Consider the following 24895-nt stretch of genomic DNA (forward strand, 5'->3'; position numbering starts at 1 on the left):
TGCCGGTCTCTCCCCGCGACCCCCTCCTCGCCAGGCTGTGGGGAGGGGCGGGAGACGCGGCTACAGAGCCCCTGCCGGGACCTCCTGCCGCGGGCCCCCCAGCCCACTCTGCCACCCCTTTTCCATGATGCAAAAGGGCCTTTGCTTGGAGAGGCTCTGGATGCCGAGGGAAGTGCTAACTCAGCTCAGCAGGCTCCCGGCTGCTGTAACCTCTTCATGCCCGCAACCCAGGAGGTGCCAGGCAGAGGAGAGGAGCCTGCCAGCAGCACAATCAAAGATCAACCAGAGGAGAGATGCCAAGGGCCATACATCCCCCCTGGCACTCCTGCGACCCAGGGATGGCCTGGGGACCTCATCTCCTCCCATTCTGGGCACAGAACAATCAGTCCCTGCTCCAGCTGAAGGCAGCTCCTCTGGGGAGGGGGGAGGGAGACGGGGAGGGGGGCACCTTCCACACGATCACAACAGCTGTTTCAGTGGGCGCTGCGTCCGTATTTTCTAACGCATCTGCTGACCACAAAGATGCTAACTTTAGGGCAACGCTGCATCGTCTCCAGCCAGCGTTTCCAATACTTCCGTTGGGTGTCTGGCTGCGACCTTGGCAGGAGGCTGGCAGTAAGGCAGCGAGAGAGGAGGCCCAGCGCAGCAGCGGCAAGCGGAGGGCCCATGTCTGTCGCCCCGGAGGGCTGTGGTTCAAAGGCCATTTGCCTGTTCGGCATATAAGACACAGAAGGTAAAGTTCCGGATGATTTGGGGGCCAGGAGGGTTCTCAAACACAAGCTTTCTCCATTCAAGCCCTTTGCCAGCAAGACGTACAGCTCAGTGATGTTTGTCGGGGTGCCTGGGGTGGGTAAGGCAAGGCAGAGGAAGCCTTGAGAGACTTCCAAGAGCTAAATGAAGTCTGTGGTTTAAAGAAACTTGAGCCCTGGAGGGTTTGGCTCAGTGGAGAGTTGGCCCACGGACTGAAGGGTCCAGGGTTCGGTTCCAGCCAAGGGCATGTACCTCGGTTGCAGGCTCCATCCCTGGCCCTGGACAGGGTGTGTGCGGGAGGCAAGCAATCGATGTCTCTCTCACATTGATGTTTCTCTCTCTCTCTCCCTCTCTCCCTTCCACTCTCTCTGAAAAGCAACGGGGTGAGGATTTAAAAATAAATAAAGTAACTTGAACTACAGAGCCCTTTTCTTGTACAGAAGGAGGGTCTTCTCCAAGTTGTGAGGTTCTGGGACATCAGAGACCCTTCCCCCTGACAGCTAAGGTCTAGGACGACTGAGGACTGAGGTCAGGAGAAGACCAGGTCTCTGGGTCACTGCAGAAACCCCAGGTCTGGGTGACTATGTGAGTTTTAATGCGTTGCACCAACGGACTACTATGTTGCCATGAAAAAATCCAAGGTGGGCTATGGAGAAGGTGGGGTGAACAGGAGCGCGGAGGGCTTTCAGGGCAGCTAGAATTCTCTGTACGATACTATAATGATGGATGCATGCCGTCCTGCATTTGTCCAAACCCATAGAATGCACAGCACCAAGAGGAGCCCCGATGTACACCATGGACCTGGGGTGATGATGCGTCAGGCCCTCCGATTGGAGCAAATGGGCCACCTGCTGAGAAACGCGGACAGTGGGGAAAGCTGGGCATGTGGGGGAAGCGGGTACCCGGGAATCTCTGTACCTTCCTCTTAATTTTGCTGTGAACCTAAAACTGCTCTTTAAAACAATTATCTTAAAACAAAGTCCAAGGTAAACCTTTACACACTGATTCAACCTGCAGATGTCTTTTGTTTGGAAACCCTGGTTTTTCTTCTCCCTTCTCTGTGCACCTAGTTCCTTGCTTCTCACTGCTGCTGCTGCTGCATGGCTTTTCAGACACCAGATCTGCAACATGTCCCTCTGTCTGCTGCACGGCTTTTCAGACACCAGATCTGCAACATGTCCCTCTGTCTGCTGCATGGTGTTTCATAGGCCAAATCTGCAACATGTCCCTCTGTCTGCTGCATGGTGTTTCATAGGCCAAATCTGCAACATGTCCCTCTGCCTGCTGCATGGTGTTTCATAGGCCGAATCTGCAACATGTCCCTCTGTCTGCTGCACAGTGTTTCATATGCCAAACCTGCAGCATTTCCCTCCATCCGCTTCCTTGCCCCCAGGTACCTCCTACACCCTGCTCCAACAACACAGTTATGATGCCACCTAATGGTTAGTCCCCAATATATCAATCAAGTCAGGACACTGAGTGAACAAACAGAACCACTATTAACAATCACACCAGGAAGAAGAAAAGAGAGATAAAAATATGAACGATAAAATGGCGATAAACCCCTATCTATCAACCGTTGACTCCAAAAATAAAAATAAATGGACAAGGAATCTAATGAATAAAATGGAACTTGAGGCATGGAAGCATGGACCAGACTGACAAATCTCCAAGGGAAGGGGGGAGGGGGCCAAAGAATTTATATGCATATACGCATAGCCCATGGACACAGACAATAGTGTGGGGAAGGCCTAGGGGGGTGGGGCGGGAACCGGTGAAGGTGGGCAAAGAGGTGCAAAAGGAGGGGACATCTGTAGTACTCTCAACAATAAAGATTTTTTTTTTAAAAAGAATATATTCATAAAACAGATTTCTACAGGTAAAAAAATTACACCAGGATAAGTGGCATTAACTGGGAGGGATGGACACATACAAGAATTTCCCTCGCTCCACACCCAGGAGAGGAACGATGTACGCAAATCTGATTTCATTAGACACGGCCAGGCAGTGCTCCGGCTCGGCTGTGCTGCTTCCCCCTCTCACTGGGACTGCACGTGGGTTCCCCCTCCTCAAATCTTTGCCTGTCACTGTCGGCAAGAATTGGGGAGCTGGGCGATCTAATGGGTACACAGTTACCGTGCGTTGTTTTGACCCGCCTTTCCTTAATTACCAGCGAGTTGAGCACACCTTGAAAGAGCTTATGGACCCCGACATCTCTAGGAAATTTCCTCTTCAGAGTCTCTGTCCGATTTCCCAGTCATTTGTCTGTTCTCTGACTCCTGTTCACTGGCACAGGTTCCCTGACGTGGCCCGATGTCCATCTAGGCTGTGCCACTATATTCTCCCAATCGGTCATCCAACCGACAGCTTCGCCCACGTGTCTGTTCCCGGCTAGAAGCACTTTGTTCCCATGTGCTCAGTTCCAGTGCTCTTTTGACTTGTCTGTTTTGAGGGTCTTGCTTAAAATGCCCTCTCTACCCCCGGGCTGCGTGATTTCGCCCCCACGCTTAGGCCTCGCCTCCTGCAGCCTACTTTTACAGCTGGGGTAGGCCAGGGCCCAGCGTTGTCTTTCTCAGGACTGTGAGCCAGTTTCCCCAAACCCATTCTTTCCCCACTGTGGCCCCACTACTACTACCTATCAAGTCCCCACGCACGTGAGTCTGTTCTCGAGCTCCCTCCCCTACTGTTGGTTCCCCCAGGCTACGCTATGAGGCCTAACATGTTAGACTTAGCAACCAACATGGTCAGGAGTCTGGATTGCAAATCTTTCATGCCAAGTCCAATTTGACAGTGTTGAGCCATGGGCATGAGCGATCAGCCAGAGCAGCGGTGACCTCTCTCTACAGGACACATGCCCTCCCTCCCGTTAGACCAAACCTGTTCTGCATCCTTCCAATACAAGCCCATCCCCCACAGAGATGTGGTCACGTACCAAAGACATCTCCAAAGACAACGGTCAGGAGAAAACCACAGCAGAGAAGACATTAACCGACTGACAGGACCCTTGGCACATCTGTGCAGATGAAGATCATGCCCTAAAGATCTGATGCCACAGGTCACTGTGCCACAGGTGGGCTGAACAGGGGCGGGGCACGGAAAGTGGCAGGAATGGGGGGAAGGGGGCTGCAGTGGGAGAAGCAACACACAATCTCTATACCCGTGACAAGCACAAAGAATGACAACCAAGCAAGTGGGAACACGTTCCCCATCGTGAACTTGGGGATCAGGAAAGCTCTTGTCATTCCAGTACAGGGGAGGCCCAGTGCCTCAAGGGGAACCTTAAAGGGAGGGAGTGTCACAGCTGGATCTTAGGAGAGACACGGATTTGCATCAGTAGAAGGAAAAGATTGGGCTGGGCGGGGGGTTGGAACGAGCGTTCACCTGGGCGAGGCTGTTTAAATGCTGAGTTATACTGAAATGGTTTTCAAGTCCACTTAGGGCTCTTTAGATCAGGAAGGATATAAATCTGCTCCACGTCAAATCAATGGTCACAGCTATATTTTTAAGCTCTCCCTTGACACATTTTCAGTCTATAGACTTTAAATTGACCTGCCCCGGAGAGCTTCCTCAACCGGGCCCAGACTCCGACTCCCAGAGGAGTTCAGAGCCAATTCTCCGACTGACCAGGCTCAATCCATCAGCTGTCACCACCCACAGCGGCCAGAAGGTGCCGAGTACCAGAGCCCAGCGTCACAGGCACATAGAGGTCAAGTGAAGGGCAATTTAGAAAACCGTGACCCTGAGGTCAGAGCAAAAGACCACGAAGTAGAGGCTGCCTTGTGCCATGAGCCATGAGCCATCCTATGTCCAGAGATATTCTGGACAGATGCTCACAGGCCCCCTTCCCAGATGAAGAAACCTGGGCTTAGGGAATTCAAGTACTTTGCCCAAGATGACACAGCCAGAAGATGACACAGCCAGGAGATGACACAGCCAGGAGATGACACAGCCAGGAGATGACACAGCCAGGAGATGACACAGCCACGGACAGGTAACCTACAAGACGGACGGTTTCCCCGGCTCTCTGCTTGGTGACTGGCGACCACTCGTTTCTCTGAATAGTTGTGCTGCTGGCTCATATCCACAGAGGTTTCCATCCTGACTCAAGGTTCCCAGCAGGTCACAATAAATGCCTTGTTTTTTTTTACAAAATCGTTAAACAGCTTTGGTAGGATATGACTCACATGCCGTATAATTCACCCACGTACAGCGCACAATGTGATGTCTTCCGGTACAGGCGCAAACATGGATAGCCATGAGCGCAGCCACCGTTAGAACATTTCATCGCCTCGGAAAGGACCTAGTCTACGCGTTACTCTCCCGTCCTCAACACCTATCCTTCTGCCACCTAAGCAGCCACCGGTGTCTCCATAATGTCCCTGTTCTGGACTCTCCTGGAGCCATAGAACACTTGCCACACAAGCACGTCTCGGTGCGTACTAGGTACTGAGTTACGCTCCTAACCTTAAAGGCAGCAAAGGCTAAAATGGTAATGGGCTCGAAAGGGGCTTAATTCAATTTCTAAGCAGCCCCTTTCAGAAGGGCAGCCCTTTCCTTTGTTACGGAAATCACTGATCAGGAGCCCAGGCCGGGAGGGGCGTTGCTGTCCTATCTGTCCACGTGGAACCTGTAGAAGTAAACGCAGGGTCTTGTTAAATTTCACTGATGCCGGGTCTTAAGTTATTTCTGTAATTTCTTATTTACTTTCCCAGCACAGAATCCGAAACAGCCAGGTCTATACTTTCCTTCCTTTCTGAATAATTCAGTTCGGTCCAAAAGATGGATAAATAGAAATCAAAGGTGTGGGTGCTGGGTCCCAGGGCTGAGCCAGAACCGGGCAAGATGGGGGACGGCAGGGGGGTGTCAGGTAAGGGGGGCAGGAGGGTCAGAGCATGCAGCACGCACTGGCTGTTAAAACAGGGCAATTGTGTTCTCTTCCCTTCTACTGACAGCTAGTGCCGGGAGCTGCTGAGACGGAAACCTGGGCTAACGGCATCTTTCGTGTTGGCCTTTTGTGCTCCACCAGCCTTGCTCGCCTGGTGCCAAATACCACTCCTGGCAGAAAGGCCGCCTGCGGGGGCTGAATTCTGGGTTGTGCAAGGCCAGGACACCCCAGGGCTTGCTGCAGGAGCTTAAGAAAGATTTGTCAAGGGAGTCACGTGGCACAGTGTCTTTCTAGGTTCCTCCTGTTTGCTATGTCCCCTCCAGACATCGAGCTGTTGTACCTGCTGCTTCCAGCGCCTTCCTCACTGAGTCAGCCCCTTCCGGGCCAGGCTGAGGCTCTCTCTCGGTTCTGACAGCACCGCTGGGGGGGGGGGGGGCAGCATCTCTTATGGCCCCAGCAGGTCAGGTGCTCGGACCTCCATGAGAATTCACATCTCAATGTGAGATTTGATGACCTTTGGTTCCTCCCGGGCCAGAATTAGGTGAGGCACTCACCTCAGGCACAAAAGCTGGGTAGTCAGGACAAATAAGCTCTCAAGGCAATGTTTTTTTTAAATCAAAATGAACGCAAGAAGTTTCATAATGAATGCTGTCAAAATTTTAAAATCAAGGCAGGGCCCCAGGCAGGGCTCGTTAAGGTGACAGGTTGCTGACTCCCGTCCCTGAGTTTCTGCGTCGGGAGGTCTGAGGTGGGGCCTGAGAATCTGCCCGTCTAACAGGCTCCCGGGTGAAGCTGATGCTGCTGGTCCGGGGACCACACTTTGAGAACCACTGTTCGGAGTATACTGAGCCCACTTCCCACCTCCACCCCATGTCCAGGCGTAGAAAGAATTCCTTCTACACCAGGAGCAGAAACAGCCAGGCAGCCACTGTGCTCCAAAAAAGGTCAATCCGGTCCAACCCGCTGTGGTGGGCCGAAGGATGCTCCCCAGAGATCTCCGTGTCCTAATCCCCAAAACCTGAGGACATGTTACCTTACAGGGCGAGAGAGACTCTGCAGATGTGATCACGGTAAGGATCGTGGCGAGACGGCTGCGCGTTACCCAGGTGGGCCCAATGTCATTACATAAAAGGCGATGTGATGACAGAAGCAGAGACTGGTGGGGTTCGGAGAACGGAGGAAGGGGCCCCGAGCCAAGGAGTGTGGTGCCACTAGAGGCTGAGAAAGGCCTGGAAACGGAGGCTCCCCCCAGAGCCTCCGGGAGGAGAGCAGCCCTGCTGCCTCCCGGCCCCGCGAAACCAGTTGGGAGAGTAGCCGTGTTGTTTTAAACCAGTAAGCTTGTGGATATTTGTTACAGCAGCGAGAGGAAACTCATACACCCCATCCACAAGAGCTTGACTCAAGGTAACACCCACTTATGTCCCCTACAGGGGAATCATTTGGGTCAGGCCCTTTGTGCACATAGCACCAGAGTCCCAACAGCTCTGCGAGAAGGTATACGGGCTCCGTCTACGGGGGGGGAAACAGTAGCCCCCCCCCCCGATTTCTCTGTGGGGCTCGCTGGAAGTCATCCTTCCCTAATGGAGGTGGTGAAGGGTGGGCACGGGGCCAACGCACCCATTAAGCAGAGTAAACACAGGGCCTAGAGCCAACAACACTGGCAGGGGCCCATAGGAAAAAATGCTTTATTTCTCACAATGAGTGAGGTCTCTACCGCCGGTCCTTTATATAATTTTAAAATATTTTCCCAGAGAAAGGGTCCCCCAAAGGCAAAAGTGCCTAAGACTCATGAGTTACCATGTGGCCCTGGGTGGACACCCCTGCCAGCAAAGGAGAGGGGGTAAAGGCTGTTGGGTGGGCAGCCGGGCGAGTTTGAAGGACTCCCCGCACAGAAGGGGAGATGCACGGGTATTGGTGATCGGGGCATCAAGGCGTGGGGTATTCAAGCGGGGATGGGGTAAGGAGCAGCTGCGCAGCTGGGAGAAAGTCCTCTCTCTCACCCAGTAATGGGGGCCCCCTGCGTGGGAGTCAACCACCTCTCCCCCCGACCCCGCCTTTTTGGTTTGCAACTTTCTCTTTGTTATGAACTGAATCATGTGCCCCTCAAAATCACACATTGACGCCCTAACCCCCAATGTGTCTGTTTTTAGAGATAAGGCCCTAAGGGAAGTAATTAAGGTTAAATGATGTCATAAGGGGGTGTCCCTAATTCAGTAGGACTGATGCCCTTATCAGAGGAGGAAGAGACCCCGCGGAGGAAAGGCTCTGGCGGCCCTGAGGGGAGCCTCTGGGAGCCAGAAGAGGGGTTCGCAGATACACAGCCGCGGGCTCCTTGATCTTGGAGTCCAGTCTCCCGAAATGTGAGTAAATAAATTTCCTGTTCAAGCCGCTCGGTGGCGGGGCCTTACGGCCACCCAAGCAGATATGCTCCTCCCGCTCGAGCCACTCATTTTACAGGGTCGCCTACGTCAGAGGGAGCCGGTCAGTTGTCGGGGGCTGGCAGAGCTCGGCCCAGAGTCCCCTCCAGGCTGGGGTCTGTCTGCTGCCTCCCACAAGGACACACCACTGCAGGTCACAGGCGCCACTCAGCTCATCAACCACAGGCACTCGCTGAGGAGATTTATTCCTTTGATTTTTTAGAGAAAGGGCAAGGGAGCAAGGGAGGGAGGGAGAGAAAGAGAGAAACATCAATGTGAGAGAGACACATCGACTGGCTGCCTTCCATACGCGTCCCCACCAGGGCCGGGGATTGAATCTGCAACCGAGGTGCATGCCCTTGACCGGGAGTCGAACCAGTGACCCTTCAGATTGCAGGCCGGCGCTCTGACCACTGAGCTCCCCAGCCACTGCTGCAGCAGGTCTTTTTCTCTCTGGGCTGGCTCTGTCCGAATTCGGACTGTAAAGGGATGACCGAGGGTTTCCCGAGCCCACAGGAGGCCCAGAGTCCTCCCCACGACTCCCACGGTCATTAGCATGGAAGAAATGGGGGGGGGGAGGCAAACTCATTAGCTTAGAGAAATGCAGTGGTTCTCAGGCCGAGAGCTAATTCCCCCCAGCACAGCGGCGGAGACGCGTCTCAGCAGCCCGAGGAACGCAATACAGAAGCAACGAGCTAACGGGACAAACAGTGATTCTGCCCCAGGAGCCCCGGGCAACGTGGGTTTTTCCCATGAACCAAGGGGACCTGACTAATCAGAGAGGGAGAGTAAAAGCTGCCTGCCATCTGCCTGCCTGCTATCTGCCGAGACCGGGCAAGATCTGACTGGACGGCGCCTCTCCCCTCCTCAAGTGTGTGCCCCCCAAACTCCGGATGAAATGCAACAAGACCGGATTGTTAACCAGGCAGCTGCTCGGCCATCTCAGCTTCATTCCTTTTCCTAAATAATCGATACCCGCGGGTCGCAGCTGCTATAAATGTCAAGCCACAATTTGTGACTAAGGCCAGTGCAAATCAGTTCAGGTGGCGTGTGACCGGAGGCCCCCCCGGCAGCCTGAGTGGGATAATAAATGCTCAAGGCTGTGGCCACATTTCCCTTCCTATCAGCTCTCAGTGCAGGAGGCTCATGATTTTATTTAATCCTGCAGCCTCCCTGGGAAGGAGGGAGTTGTGGCCTGAGGTTTCCCATGTTCAGTTGACCTCGGGAAGCTCAAGGACTGGGGGGGGGGGGGGAGCATGGACTCTGGTCTGTAAAAGCACAAGTCATTGGGCGAAATGACCTGTCACACCTTGAGCCCAACAGAGAAGAGTTGTTATTCGGTAGCTGAGTAACTGCTCCTGCCTCTGGGCCTTTGCACCTGCGGTTCCCTCAGTCGGTGATGTTTTGCTTCCGCTTGCCCTCCGGTTAACCTTAACTGTCTCTCTGCCCTAGGCTTTGTTGTTTTTTACCTCCAGGAAACCTCCCCTGACCTCCAGGGCTGGCTCACATTTTCTCCTATGTTCCTGCAGCGCATGGCCCTCAGGGACGCTGGTTTCCACTTGCCCAACAGCACTTACCCTTCTTTCAGCAACAGCAACGCCGTGTCCCTCGGGAAGTCCCCTCCACCACTGCGCACAGGCTCTCAGCCCAGAGTCCTGCCCACTTCTAGCCAAAGGAGCGGACAAAGGACCAAAGTCAGGTTGAACTCTCATGCTGAGGCTACCCGATATTGACCAAAATAATCCTTATGTCAAAATGGCATTTTTTGGGTTGCGTACTCTGAACCCCTTCACAGAAAGCTATGGCTGGGGTTCCAGGCAACCAATGACAGCTTTCCAGGACACCAACAGTGGCCTGGACCACCAGGACCCACCAAAGAGCAAGTACACTGTGACTACAAAGAATGTCCCCGAACAATGCAGCGGAGTGGGGGTGTATAATGCAGTCGGCCTGGCTTTGGATCCGCTGCCCTCTGTTCTGCGCTCTGAGGGCTGTCTCACCGCCTCCCGCCTCCCGCCTCCCGGAAGAGCTGAGGAAGTCATTCTTATCTGGGGGAGCAAACACTACTGTCCATCTATGTCCAGGGCTGGCAAAGGAGCTCTGCAAAGGGACAGATAATGAATATCTTAGGCTCTGCAGGCCACACGGTCTGTCACAGCTACTCATCTCTGCCATTGTAGGGCAAAAGCAGCCATAATGGGCATGGCTGTGTTCCAATAAAACTTTATTTATAGGTGGGTGTATCTAGGGCCAAAGCATTACCTAAAGACAGGCAATTACATGCAAAGATGCTCAATAATATCCAAATTCACTGAAGACCCAAGAGGAGCCCAGGGTACGGGCCGTCCCCAGCTTAAAAGCAGGTTGCGTGCCAAAAGGTCCATTTTTAACAGCTGTTTGAGACAGAACTCAATTGCCACACAATTCACCCACTTAAAGTATGCAATTCAGCGTTTTTTAGTAAACTCACAGAGTTGTGCAATACCGCCGCTATCTAAAAGGTCATTTTCAAGAAGCTCGGGATTCGGGAAACAGGTCAGTGACTCAGTCTTTGGGGGTATTGTTACTGTGTACCCCTGTGAGCTCCAGAAAATGTGGACGCTCTTCTAAAGAAAGCAGGCACGCACACACACGGGTATTTTACACGGCTTCGGAGAGTTCTGCCCCCCCGCCCCGGGCAGTGGGCAAAGTGGCTCCGTGTTCATTTCCGCGTGAAGCTGCCTCCCACCCGCAATAATGAGCCCCTCCGTGAAAAGCGCTCGGGCTTGAATGGGCCAAATTAGAACGGATGGGCCGCCCCGACTCGGCCCAGCTCCGTAGCCAGGGCTCGACCCTGACACCTCGGTGCACACAGTTAGCTCTTGGGCCAAGAACATGAAAAATGGTCTTCGCGGCCAGTCCTCACTAACCTGCTGTCAGCAAAGGTCCCGCAGGTTACTTAGGACCCTGAGCATTGTAACCGAGCTGATGGAGTGGGCACAGGCTGGGAGTCTAGACGTCAAGATCCCCACACTTCTAGGGGGCGCCAAAAAGCAAGGTTCCTAGGTGAGCAACGGCACACAGTCCAGTTAGGGACCGTTGAGTACAAGACACGGGATTCTTGCTAGTGCACAGAAAGAACTTACCGGAAAGGATCTGGGAATCTGAAGGACCTATATAAAAGTCGGGGAACCTGGGACGGAAATCAGTAGCACGGTGGGAGTGCCCATTTTTGACTGTCTAGGACCCAGCTTCCTTTCTTGTCTGGGGCAATTCCAGCCACGTACAGTCTTAGCTACTTCACCTTTGGCCACGGAAGTCAAAAGAAGGGGTCTTTCTTCTTCTGGCCCAGATCCTGGCAACCCACCAAGCCGGTGACCCAGGCTGGGCACACCCCGCCCGCCCAGCCCAGACTTGACACCTGGCGAGAGCAGCAGAGACGGGGGGCTGTGAGGAGTGATTCCAGAGCCTCTCCGTGGGGGCGGCCTAGTGACGGAGCTGAAGGCCTGGGCAGCTGTGCATTTGTCCCCGGGGCTCAGCGTCTGCCAAACTCTGATGCCCGCCTCCTCTTTCTTAGGCCTCCTGAGCGGCCCTGGCCTGTGTCCGCGCTCCAAGCCTGGTCCCCCAGCCTCCCACCAATGTCTTGTTTCCACAGACGGGTGCCTTGCCTGTCCTTAAAAAAACCCAGCCAGTGCTGCGGCGCAGCCAGCACCCTAGGTGACCGCCTGAGACATGTCCAGGGACCTGGACGTGAGGACCGTGGGAGCCATCCTAAGGCACAGGGTCTGGTCAGGGAGCAATAGCGGAGGTGCAGGAGTGCCAGCCACGTGCTTTCAGGCGTTTTATCACTCTCTCAGGATCCAGAGTCTCAGAGAGGACAGAGCGTGGGTGCCCGGCTCACCCGCGGGCCCTGTAGGCTGCTGAAAGGAAGGCCGTGCCCCGTAGGTGACGAAACAGGATGCAAATGGGCCAACCTGTCCCGACTAAACCGGCCGCCCGGGGAGAAGTTACCCCCTCCGAGCGCCAGGGTACTGGGAGGAAGGGGACCTGCATGCTGAGCCCACAAGTAGTGCCAGGTCCGCCCCACGCCATGAAGGGTCACCCTCTGAAAGACTGACGCCGTTGCCCTCCCCGGGGACCCCGAGCACAGACAGGTGCGACCCCTCCGGCCGCCTCTGGGTTGAGCATGTGCTTAACCTAACCTCACCCGCACAGGACTGCGGGCAGCTTACACCCTGCGCTGGAAACGGGTTCCCAGGGGTGCTGGGTGGAAAATGCAAACTTGGGGAAAGCAGGGTTCCCTCATCCACACTCGTCTCAGCTTTTCCTTCCCAGACCAGCCCTGTCCTCGCTGACTCTGAGGGGGCCAGGCGGTCGCGCAGAGACGGCTGTGACTTGCCACCACACTCCAGGCCCTGCGCAAAGCTGCCCTCCCAAGTCCCGCTCCCGGGCCTTCGTCTTCAAGGCAGCGCCACCTACACGCTTCGGTTGGAACTGTTTTAGGGACGAGATTTCTTTTTAAAGCCTTGAAGGACAGGGGTTTGCGCTGCGTGAGGCCACTTACACCAGGACATTCCTCAGCAGATTCAGCCAGACCTTCGTGCCCGGGGTTCCCATCAGCAGATTCAGCAACTGCAAGCGAGAGCAGTTTCTCCCACGTTCCCAGCCGCGGGTGGAAAGGGCTCTTTCCAACCCGTGATTCTGTGAGTCCCAGGATGTGAAGCACCAGCTAGAATCGAAAGTCCTACGTGGGTTTTGGCTGCGAGGGCGCTGGGCCCCTGACCGTTGCTCAGGCTCAGCTGTAATTTCAACGTGACAGCTTAAGCCTGCATTCTTTTCAGCTCCTTCCAAAAGCCCTAATAGAATCGTAATTTTTAAAAATAAGACAGAAACCCATGGGGTGAAGAAAAGACACGATAGAAAAGGGGATGTGAACAGACTTTGGAAGCAGGAGGAGAGAGGTCCCAGAAGAGCGGCCTTGGGGCTGAGCGAGCTGGGGGCCGAGCGCCTGCGGCGGGGGGAGCTGCAGGAGATGGAGGAGCAGGAGTTCTGAGAAACTCTCACAAAAATGTAGAACAAAAGAATCAAGGTTTTTAAAAGTAATGACAATTAGACGATCGATCCAGGAGCTAAACATCGAACCAATAGAAGTTCTAGAAAGAGAAATGTTTATTTTGTATAATATTTTTAAAAATAGGGAAGCTTCACATTTCCAACAGAGGTCCCACCAAGTATAACAGATTAAAACAGAAGCCCTGCCTCGTCACACTGCGAGGTTTCTGTCCACCAAGGGTAAAGAGGAGATCCTTAAATCTTCTATTTAAAAAAGGTATAAAAATCAGAATAGCATCAAGGAACATGATATGTGATCAGGCAACAGGTACGTGAAAAGATGCTCAACATCACTAATCAGGGAAATGCAATACAAAACCACGAGGTGTCACCTCAGCCCTGTTAGAACAGGGGTCACAGTTCGATTCCCGGTCAGGGCACAGGCCCGGGTTTCGGGCTCCATCCCCAGCCGGGGGCCTGCAGGAGGCAGCAGGTCCATGACTCTCATCATTGATGCTTCTGTCTCTCTCCCTCTCCCTTCCTCCCTTCCACTCTCTAAAATCAACAAAAAACATTTTTCAAAACCCCACAAAAGATAGCAAGTGCTAACAAAGATGTGGAGAACAGATGTGCACTACTGGTGGGAATATAAACTGGCGCAGGCGCTGTGGAAAATGGTGCACATAAAATCATCATATTTTTCACCTAAAACCAATACCGTGTTAGATGTCAATTATATCTCAATACAACTGGAAAAAATAAACCTCGACACATATAAACAGTTAAAATCGCACAGTGTATGCTCTGAACAGACGGACCCAAACTGGAAATCAACAACTGAAGACAACGGGAGAATCTCCAAGGACTTGGACACTAAGCAACATATTTCTAAGTAACTCGCGGGTCAAGGAGGAAGCCCCAAGAGAAATCAAGAATCCACGGAGCGGAATGAAAATGAAAACGCAGCAGATCAAAATGTCTGGGACACAGCTAATGCCAAGAGGGACATTTATAGCACTCTATGCATATATTAGAAAGGAGGCAAAGTCTCAGGTCAATCATCTAGACTCCCGCCTCAAGAACCTAGAGAAATAAGAGCAAAATGAACCCGGGGCAAGCAGAAGGAAGGAAACATTACAGATCAGAAACCGGTGGAACTGAAAACAGAAAAACAATATAGAAAATCAATAAAACAAAGAACTGGTTCTTCGAAAAGACTGATAAAACTGATACACTTCCAGCAAGACCGACAAATTGAAAAACAACACAGCATCAGGAATGAACAGGGGATGAGGGGCTACTGTGGACAACTGTACACACATATATTTGACAATTTTAAGAAATTGATTCATTTCACCTAAAAACACAAATTACCACAACTCGTCCAACAGGAAGTAGGTAATTTTGAACAGCCCTATTAACTATTTTTAAAAGTTGAATTCATAATAACAACTCCCAAAAAAGAAATCTCCGGGCCCAGCTGGTTTCATTTGAAAATCCTACCAAGTATTTTAAAAATAATTAAGACTAATTCTTCCCACAAAGAAGGAAATAAAAAGGCATACAGATCAGAAAAGAAGAAATGAAACTGTCCCTGTTTGTAGATGACATAATTGTCTATATATATATATATATATATATATTTATTTATTTTAATCCCAAGGAATCTACCAAAAACTCTTAGAACTACTGAGTTCGTTAAAGGCCCAGGATATAAGATCTACACAGAAAGTCAATTGTATTTTCTTATACTTGCAAGGAACACAGGAATATGAGAGTTAAAAATACAATACCATTTACAGTCATTTAAAAACTGAAATATTTGGGTAAAATCTAACAAAACATGTTCAGAGCTGTTACGGTGAACCTACACCACACAGATTTAAAAAAAAAAAAAAAAATCAAAGACTATCTAAATAAATGGAAAGACTCATGGTCATGACTGGAAGATTCAACATAGTCAAAATGCCAGTTCTCCCCAAATTGATATGTAGGTTTTAACACAATTCCTACCAAAGTTCCAGCAAGATTTTTTGTGTACATATAGATGAGATTATTCCAGCATTTTAAAATTATTCTTAAGTTATATGAAAAGGCAAAGGAACCATAACAGCTAAACAGTTTTCTTTGTGTGTGTGTGGGGGGGGGGGGGGGGGGGTGTGATAAAACTGGAGGAATTCGCCTGATTTCAAGATTTATTAGGAAAGAAAAAAAACAAGACACCCTGACCTAAGTCTCACACATTACACCAAAATTAACTCAAAATGAATCACCCTCTTAAATGAAAAACGTAAAACTATGAAACCTGAGAGGAGAAAACACAGGAGAAACTCTGGGATCCAGGGCTAGGCAAAGAGTGGTTGGACTGACACCAAAAGCATGGTCCCTACAAACTTCAGACTGGAAGAAAATATTTGCAAACCACACACCAGACAAAGGATTATCGCCTAGAACTTATAAAGAACACACACAACTCAATAGTAAAAGATGGCCAATAAGCCTGTGAAAAGACTTGCCTCATTAGTCACTAGAGAAAAGCAATTAAAATCACAATGACAGGGAAAAAAAAAGTGACAACACCAAATGCCATCAAAGACACAGAGAAAGTGGATCGGCTAGCTCCACCCACCGTGGCTGCTCCTACCTAGACTGGTGCTAGTCCCTGGGGACCTGCAGAGGGACAGTGTTCAGAAGAGATGTACCAGTGAACAGGCCTCATGTCAGGAGGAAGGGATGGAGCCCAGGGACCTGTCATCAGCTCACTGTCAAGAGAAGTAAAACTAGAGTCCTCTCCCAACTGCTGCACAGCATGGTCAAGTGGGGACTGTCCCAAGCAAGGGGCACGTGCCCGGAAAAGATTCACCGGAGCAGTGAGTGTGTGTTTCGGGAAGGAGGAAAGCTGGAATAAAAATGCAACCTGGGGGGAGAGCCAAGACGGTGGTGGAATGAGTAGAAGCTACACTGACACTCTCCTGGTACCAATCTCGACATACAACCAAAACATAGAAAAACCATCCTGAGAACCAACTGCAGACGAGCTGGAGAGCACCCTCATAACCAGGAGGAAAAGGGGAGACCGCATAGAGACGGGCAGGAAGTGCGGAGGCACAAGAGGGCTGGCTGGGCTCCCACAGGCAGCGGCTGAAGGTCCGGAAGGAGATCTCAGCTGTGGGGGGTTCCCACTGAGGACTCTGGGGCCTAAACTCCAGGCTGGCTCCCCAGCCCCAGAGCACCAGAACTAACATCTGGCTGTGAAAAGCAGAGGGTTTCTGTCTGCCAGGGAGAGATGGCTGGAAATGCAGGCCCCCTCTTAAAGAGCCAATGCACAAAGTTTCATGTGCAGCCACTCACCTTGGGCTCCGGTGGAGGCAGGGCAGAGTGGGCTGGAGTTATGTGAGGAGAATGTAGGGTTGTGAGCTCTGGGGATAGAGCTCAGAGGGCACCCCTCTGGATTCCTGTGCCGAGTCATTCCCCCAGACTTCAGAGGACATCATTCTTGGGCAGTGAATTTTCGGCTTTTGCCTGAGAGGGAAGCAATTGCTCCACCCTGCTGGAAAGCCTCTTGACCTGCCCAGAGGAGTTTCTACAGCCTGAGGCTTGTTAAGAGACTGATAACAACCAGATGCCCCACCTTGTGGAGCTTCTACAGCCTGAGGCTCATTGAGAGAATCAGATTAACCAGTCTGCAGGCAGAGGCAGACCTCAGGGTGCTTTGAGTCTTTGCCTGATTTGCTTCAGGACCCAGGCCTTAGAAAAGAAGACTTTGGTGTGCATCTTGGTCCTGTCCAAATGCACCCAGTCCCAGCAGTGGGGACCTCAAGCCTAGGGTTGTTGATAGACCCACACAGGGAAATCAGGGCCAGTCACACACTGCGTCTAACATTGGCCTGTACCAGAGACCCTCCAAAAAGACTGAGTCCCAGCAGATCTACCTAACACTTAAAAACAAACCCCAAAAAGTAGCCAAAATGGGGAGACCAAAAAACAAGCCCCAAATGAAAGAACAAGGGAAGTCTCCAGAAAAAGAGCCAAATGAAATGGAGATAAGCAATCTATCAGATATAGAGTTCAGAATACTGATTGTAAGGATGCTCAACAGCATGAAAAAAGATATGACTACTACGAAAAATGGACAGTCAGAAATGGAGAATGACATAGCAGAAATAAAGAATACATTGGAAGGAAAAAACAGCAGATTAGAGGAAGCTGAGGATCAGATCAGTGAATTAGAAGACAGGGTAGAAACAATCACTCAATCAGAGACCCAAAGAGAAAAAACAGGGGGACAGTCTAAGGGAGATGTGGGATAGTATGAAATGTAACAATATTCATCTTATAGGAGTGCCAGGTAAGGTCAAAAGTAAGCATGGGTTAGAGAACCTGTTTGATGAAATAATGGCAGAAAATTTCCCTAACCTGGTGAAGGAAAAAGTCACACAAGTTCAGGAGGCATAAAGAATCCCAAGCAAGAAGAACCCAAAGAGGCCCACTCCCAGACATATCATAATTAAAATGCCAAAAATTCAAGACCAAGAGAGAATCTTAAAGGCAGCAAGAGAAAAGCAACCTGTTACCTACAAAGGAGCTCCCATAAGGCTGTCAGCTGACTTCTCAGAAACTCTATAGGCCAGAAGGGAATGGCATGGAGTATTCAAGGTAATGCAAAACAAGGATCTGAAACCAAGACTACTCTATCCAGCAAGGCTATCATTCAAAATAGATGGTGAAATAAAGAGCTTCCCAGACAAAAAAAGGCTAAAGGAGTTTATCACCACCAAACCAGCACTGCAGGAAATGTTAGAGGGACTGCTGTAATTAGAAGTAGAAATAAAGAGAATGAGAAACATAGGCATAAAGAAACAAAATAGCAGTAGATAAGTATCTTTCAATAATAACCTTAAATGTAAATGGATTAAATGCCTCAATAAAAGGATATAGGGTGGCTGAATGGATAAGAAAACATGACCCAAATATATGCTGTCTACAAGAGACCCACCTTGGAACAAAAGACTCACACAGCATGAGAGTGAAGGGATGGAAAAAAATTTTCCATGCAAATGGAAATGAAAATAAATCTGGGGTAGCAATACTCATATTGGACAAAATAGACTTCAAAATGAAGACCATAACGAGAGACAAGAAAGGTCACTACATAATACTAAAGGGATCAATACAAGAGGATATAACCCTGATAAACATATATGCACCCAATATAGGAGCACCTAAATTTATATATATAAAAAAAAAAACTTCTAGAGGACTTTAAGGGAGAGATTGACAGCAATATAGTCGGACTTTAACACCCCACTGACTTCACTGGGTAGGTCTTCCAGACAAAAAGTCAATAAGGAAACAGTGACCCTAAACGACACACTAGAACAGATGGATTTAATTGACATTTACAGAACATTCTACCCCAAAGGTACAGAATATACATTCTTCTCAAATGCACACTGGACATTCTCAAAGATAGACCACATGATAGGACACAAAACAAGTCTCTACAAGTTCAGGAAGACTGAAATCATGCCAAGCATCCTCTCAGACCCCAGGTGCGCCCAGTTTTCACCTGGCCCGCCCTGTGCTAGGAGGCCCCGGCTCTCACAGCCCACCCACCGTCTCCCAGCAGGAGTCCCGCAGCCCCGGGACTTAGACGGGATGGAGTGGGGCCTTAGCTGGCACCAGGCGGGCCGCGGGGCCTTAGGAAGCCAGGGAAGAGCCCTGGACCGCAGGCGTTTGCAGCACCTGGAGCTGCTCTGCGGGGACTTGGCCGCAGGCAGCTTCCACTCCGAGCTTCCAGGACAGACGGTGGCTTGGCCCACTGTTGGCAACCTCAAGGGTGGGCAACCTCTCTGAGCCTATTTGCTCGTCCCCAGGCACGGGAGCAGTGATGGAACCTACCTCCTGGCTGCCCAGCCGCGCCCAGCCCCGCCCCAGCCCCCGGGGCCTGGTACTTGGTGCGGAGTCAACAGCATTCCCAGTTACAGCCCGCGGTGCAGAACCACCATCGCCCCGCAAGGACCGACTGAACATAAGACGTGAGATCAAGGTGAAGCTGAAAATTCCTGTCACCTAGTGATGTCATCTGGCTAGTAGTCAGGTTACCATCATGACGTCATAGCCCTCTTAACGTCACGACGTCATATCCCTCTTGACGTCGTGACGTCATGGCCATCTTAATGACATGGCGCCATAGCCATCTTCACGGCATCACGTCGCAGCCACCTTAACGTCATGACGTCAGAGCCATCTTAACAGCATGACGTCACAGCCATCTTAACGTCATGGCCCCGCTGCGCGCCCTGCATGCGTGACGCTGATGGGAAACCCGTGGCGCTGCCGCCTGAAAGTGGGCGCCGCGCGTCCCGCTGTGCACCGTCCCGGCGCCGGATGTAAAGGGTAGTACAGCGGTTTCTGGCTGCCGGCCTACGCTTCTCACGGCGAAGGCCGCCCTCCGCGTGTACGCGGGCCTGCGGGGAAGCCGCGCCCACGTCGCGCCAGCAGCAGCCGCGGGCATCTGGCGCTGGCCGCGCGCCTCGGGGGGACTGTCCCTTGCAGCCGGCCAGCAACGGGACGCGCCGCAGCCCAGCGTGGCGTGGGCGGTGCCACCCGGGTGCGGGTGAGTCCCCTGTGAAGACGCCCCTGGACAAAATCGCCTAAGGGCGCGCTTCTCAGAGTGCGTCCCCGACTATATTGCACTTTAGCACAGTCATTGCATCCCCACGGTAAATCACCACGCTGTGAAAAAATACGCACAACCATGTCCAGCTGAGAGGCCTAGACCCACCCCGTCGTGAAAGTGAACGGAGAATAATAACGGTAAAGTTTAAGAGCCCGGAGTGAATGACATGGCAACTAACAGGGCCCATACCGGGAGCCGGGCGCTGCTCCGCTGCAGGCAGCAATCAACTTAATTTCCCCAGCAACCCCACTTTACAGATGAGGAAACTGAGTCAGGAGAGGTTCAGTAACTTCTCAAGGTCACCCAGCAGGTTGGTGGCACAGCCAGTTAGCCAATGTTTGTTTCCATAAAAACCTGAAGGATTAAAGAATCCATCTGGGACGGGGGATTTCTTTGGATTTTCTTTATTTTTCTCAGGTTAGTAATAATGTACATTTTCTAGTTAAAAAATTAAAAATTGTGTTTAAGGAATCCAGAGAATTGGCCCTGGCGCAAGAATTTGTGCTGAGGTAGCACACAGGGTAAACGTTCACTAGGAGCTGGCACAGCCTGGCCTGAGAGGTCCCCGGGGTGGATGGCCCGGGTGCAGCCTCCCTTCCCCGGGCCCACGGCGAGCACCCACGTGCTCCGTGCCCCTGCCTTCCCTCCTCTCTGTACAGCGGCCCTGCCAGCAGCATCCGATGGTGCTTGGGCCCCGTGGCAGCTGGTTTGCAAGGGCTCACTCAGCATGGCCCTGGGAGGGGCCGGGGGCCCTCAGCTGTAGGAGCCCTTCCTTGCCCAAGAGAGATGGTATTTGGCAACATCCTCCCAGACGGTGCCCCAGCTGCTCCACCGTTTGTTCTTCTGTCCAGGAATCTCACATCAGATGGCAAGAAAGGCAAGGTGATGTTTTTTAAAAATCTTCCGCATCAAGCAAAAGTCAGAGCCATAACCTTAAGCTGTAGGCAGGTGTCAAGAGCCACTTGAACACTCTGAAGAGTCCTCAGGGCCCCACTTGACATTTGGTGACCTTCCCATCCAAAGCATGAGCTGTAATTAACAGCAGGGGACCTGCTGCCCCGGAGGCCGGGCTGAGGGCCAGTGCTGGCTGACAAGCGCTCAGAATGACCAGCTGGAACCAACACGATGTCCCTTAGGAGAAGGGCATCCCGGGAGGCTTAGCCCTCTGAACAGAGTTGCCGGGTTTAGCAAATAAAAACATAGGGCACCCAGTTACACTTTCTTTTCAGTTCAACAGCATTTTTATTTATTTATTTTTGGGTATAAGTATGCCCCATGCAATATTTGGGACATAATTATACTTGAAAAAAGTCATGTTTATCTGAAATGCAAACGTAAGTAGGCATGCTGCATCTTATCGGGAAACCCTTCCTCTGGAGCAGTGACGTTTAAAATGAAGACCCCCCTCACGCCCCCTGTGGCCACTAGAATGGCCTGCACAGAACGACCCCCTCCTTTTCACAGAGGCAGGCCATGGCTGGCACCTGGGCAGAACCCTGCACCCAGCCTGGACGCTGCGAACCGGCCATTTTCGCACAGCTGCATTCCATTCCCGCCCCTCGACGACCCCGTCAGCGGAATTCCCCAAGAATGCCTCTCGGTGCGTCCCCCAGTGAATCCTCGGGGCCTACTGGGGGCTGGGGGTTGGAGCCAACACTGGAAGAGAGAAATAAGGTCCCTCTGCTTCCAGGGGGCTGACATTCTAGAGAAGCTGAGCTAGAATATCTCAGGTAGTAAATAAAATCAGCAAGGCCAGGGGGCAATCAACCAGGAGCCCACTTTAGACCGAGTGGCCAGGGAAGGAGGCTGAGGAGACAACGCTTAGGCTGGGAACTGTGTGGCTATGGGGACGGGGGAGTCATTGCAGGCAGAGGGATTAGTTCATGCACAGGCCCTGTGGCAGGGAGGGTTTACTCCGCCCAGGAGCTGAAGGACAGTTGCTGTGGCTGGAACAGAGAGGGCAGGGACGGGGGTGGTGGGGTCAAGGCGAGGCTGGAGCCAGAGGGCCTCTGAACCAGAAAAGAGTTGGATTTTCTTCTCAGTACACGGGAAGGCCTTGGAGGGTTCCTAGAGCGACATGATGAGATTCGGGGATGTCCACCCCCCAGAGAAACGCACAGCATCAGAGGCTGCAGGACCAGGGCTAGGGGGAAGCAAGGCATTAGGGTACCAAGTTTAAGACCCTCATTTTTGGATGTGTGCAAGTTGCCCCAGCCCCATCCCAGGTCCTGCGTGGAAGTCAGTGACTGTCCCTTTAGTTGCCTTGCTGCTGGAGTAGGAGAGCCGATCAGGAGAGAGGAACTTACCTGTGCTCCATCCATCGCGGACGGGCTGTGGCTCCCGGTTCCCACCTTGTGAAGGGGCAGAACTTGGGCAGGACCCCCTCTTGCAGCACAGGTCGCCTCCAGCAGAGGGGACAGCAGTTTGTCTTCTCAGCTGAGCCGCGGTCAGGCAAAGCTGTGGGGTATTCTGCCTCTTCTAGGCCCCTGGCCTATGGACTTACACCCTCTGCACCCAGCGGGTCACAGGGAGCTGGACACCCCACCACCGCACCCCAGACCACGGCTTCCCTGCCTTCGCCTCACACCTGAGCGGGCCCAGGCCTCCCTCTTTAGGGCGGGAGCTCAAAGAAGCGCTTCCCACTCCCCAGGCCCCGCAGCCGGCTGGGCGCCGCAGGCTCCCTGGGCCTGAACCAGGAGCAGCTGCTCGTCCTCGCCCGCGACCTCGGTCCGGCTCCGGCCAGGAATGTTTCTGTTCCGCCCTTGCTGAGGCCGCAATCCCGGGACAGCGACTTGAAGGCAGAGCCACCTTGCTCACCAGGTAAGAGGTTTCCACAGTGAGCTTCCTCCCATTGCAGGAAAGGAGCCCTGGGGGACCCCCCCCCCCCAGCCCACTCCCGCCTCCACACAGACGTCACCCAAATGGAAGAGTAGGACACGGAAGCCGAATGATCACTCCCACGCGTGTTCCTCACAATCGCACTTCACACTTTTTATTGGTAGTTTTCTTCACATGGCAGATACAGAGCTGTGTCCCTGCGAGGTCCCAACCCAGCTCCAAAGCCCCCACTGCCCCGGGGCCAGGAAACGCCACTTTGTAAAATCAACACCCCCCCCTTTTCATGACTGGACGGCTGGGAGCACTTTTCCTGAAAGCTGAGGGGCACGTTTGCACGCGCAGATGAGTGGCCCCCCAGCCCCCCAGCATTCCCAGAGCTCGCCATCGGCTGCGGGTGACCTTTCAAGTCTGGGGTTCGTCAGCCTTCCTCGCTGCTGAACGGGGAAGACCCTCAAGAGCTGAGGGGCTGGGCACAGAGCGTGAGCGTGGACACTTACGGGGCAAGGTCGCGTCGCTGGGACTAGGGGCAGCCACGGGGTTTCGTGCGTGTGACGGTTAATTCCCCAAGCGGGGGGAAGGAGTCCTGCCAGCCTGCGGGACCTCTGAAACAAACCACAGTGGGCAGCGGGTGGGAAAGGCGGAGACTGCGGCGTGGGCCCGCCCTCAGCGTGTTTCTGCCCACGTGAGGCTGTCGCTGAGAGCTTTCTCCTGGACCACGGTCGGGCCCGCGCTGCAGCCGGTCGACTGATTCATTAAATAACACAAGTTAAAAAACTTTAGAAAGGGGGCATGTACAGTCGGGGACATAAATACGTGCTTTTAAAAGTGTCTACATACATTATTTACAGAGTTGCAAGATCGACCATATATAGTAGCCCTGAAGAAAAAGTCCCTTTTTGTGTGTGTGACCAGGCGCACGCGTCCAAGTCCCCGCCCTCCACCCGGGCCTGGATGTGTCACTACTCTACTGAAAGGGGGGGGGGGGGGGGGGGCGGCGCCGGTGGTCTCAGACGTCCTAGTCTGGGGTCTGCCCCAAAGGCACAAAACCCAAGACCCTCCCTGGGTCCAAGCTCCGAGCTCAGCTCACCCGTTTCTCCGAGGCACGGGCTGTCCCGCCAGAGCGCGGGGCCACCTCCGTGCGTCCCTGGCAGGCCGTGGGTAGCTTCCAGAAACCTCTCGCCCCCGATGCTTGTCCATCTCCCATCTTAACGCCCATTTCCCTTTTCAGCTAATTTTGAGAAGCTCAGACACTAGAAAATGTCGATGGTCCCATCAAGTGGGGCAAAGGGGCGCAGGGACGCGCGACATCACGCCCCCCCAACCCCCCCCACGCCCGTCCCATCCCCGCTTCTCCCGCGGGAGGCGCGCGATCCACACACGGGGGCGAGGCCTTTCTGCCGATGCGCGTGGACCGACCACAGCTGCAAATCTGGAAATGACTCCGGAGCCCGCAGCCCAGGCTGCCGGGGCCAAGAGGGAGGTTTCCCGAGGACGCGGGCCAAGGGGCACGTCGCGCGGCTCCAGCGTGTCTGCGGGGCCCCGGTTCCCAGGGACCGCGAGGGACGCGCGAGGGGGGTGCAGGCGGGGGGGGGGGGGCTCCAGGGGAACCTGGCCTCCTCCCGAAGGCCTTCCCCGGGCGGGGCTGGAGCTGACCCCGGGGCCGGACCAAGGTCCCCGCCGTGGCCAAGGACAGACAACTCGAGAAGCGAAAAGCAGGACCAAGGAGCTCTTGAGAAATTGCATAGTAGGAGCGGCCCCGCCGCGCAGGGAGGCTGGGCGCGGAGCCCGTCACCCGTGGCGTGGAACCAGCCGCCGCCCCGCCTCTCTGGGGGGCTGGACGCGGGTCCGGAGGCCGCCCGCACGCCCGCCCGGCCACGCACAGGCACGCACAGGTACGCACACCCGTGCACGCACGCGGCCCCGTGCACGCGCGCGCACGCCCACGCCCAGGCACGCCCACACTCGTGCACGCACGCAGCCCGGTGCACACGCACGCACACGCCCAGGCACGCGCACACCCGTGCACGCACGCGGCCCCGTGCACGCACGCGCGCGCCCTTCCTCTCGCAGGATCGTGCCCCTGGAATAGGTCGGTCCTCCGAAGGCCGGTCCCTTTGGCTTCTCTGATTCCAGGTCACTTCAGGTGCTGAGGAGACAAAAGAAAGGACGGGAATGACGGTGGCCGCAGACTCGGTGCCCCCGTGGGCTGCGCGGCCATCACCCCGCCTGCTTCTTCCAGGGCAACCGCTCGGGGCGCGGCCAGTGGGCGCCGGGGAGGCAGGTGCGCGCACC

General features: G+C 53.3%; 1 protein-coding gene across 7 annotated transcripts in view; it reads right to left on the bottom strand.

Moving 5' to 3' along the window:
* Positions 1–24650: 24650 nt before the first annotated feature.
* The window catches only part of PRDM2 (PR/SET domain 2), a 99430-nt gene continuing 99185 nt past the window's right edge, over positions 24651–24895 (bottom strand). For all 7 annotated transcript variants that reach the window (XM_087820095.1, XM_087820093.1, XM_087820098.1 and 4 more), the window contains one exon: positions 24651–24749. The gene's annotated coding sequence lies outside the window, so the exon portion shown is untranslated. The remainder of the gene's footprint in view (positions 24750–24895) is intronic.

This window comes from Miniopterus natalensis, chromosome 9, assembly GCF_054644295.1.
Source record: "Miniopterus natalensis isolate mMinNat1 chromosome 9, mMinNat1.hap1, whole genome shotgun sequence".
Taxonomy (NCBI): Eukaryota; Metazoa; Chordata; class Mammalia; order Chiroptera; family Miniopteridae; genus Miniopterus; species Miniopterus natalensis.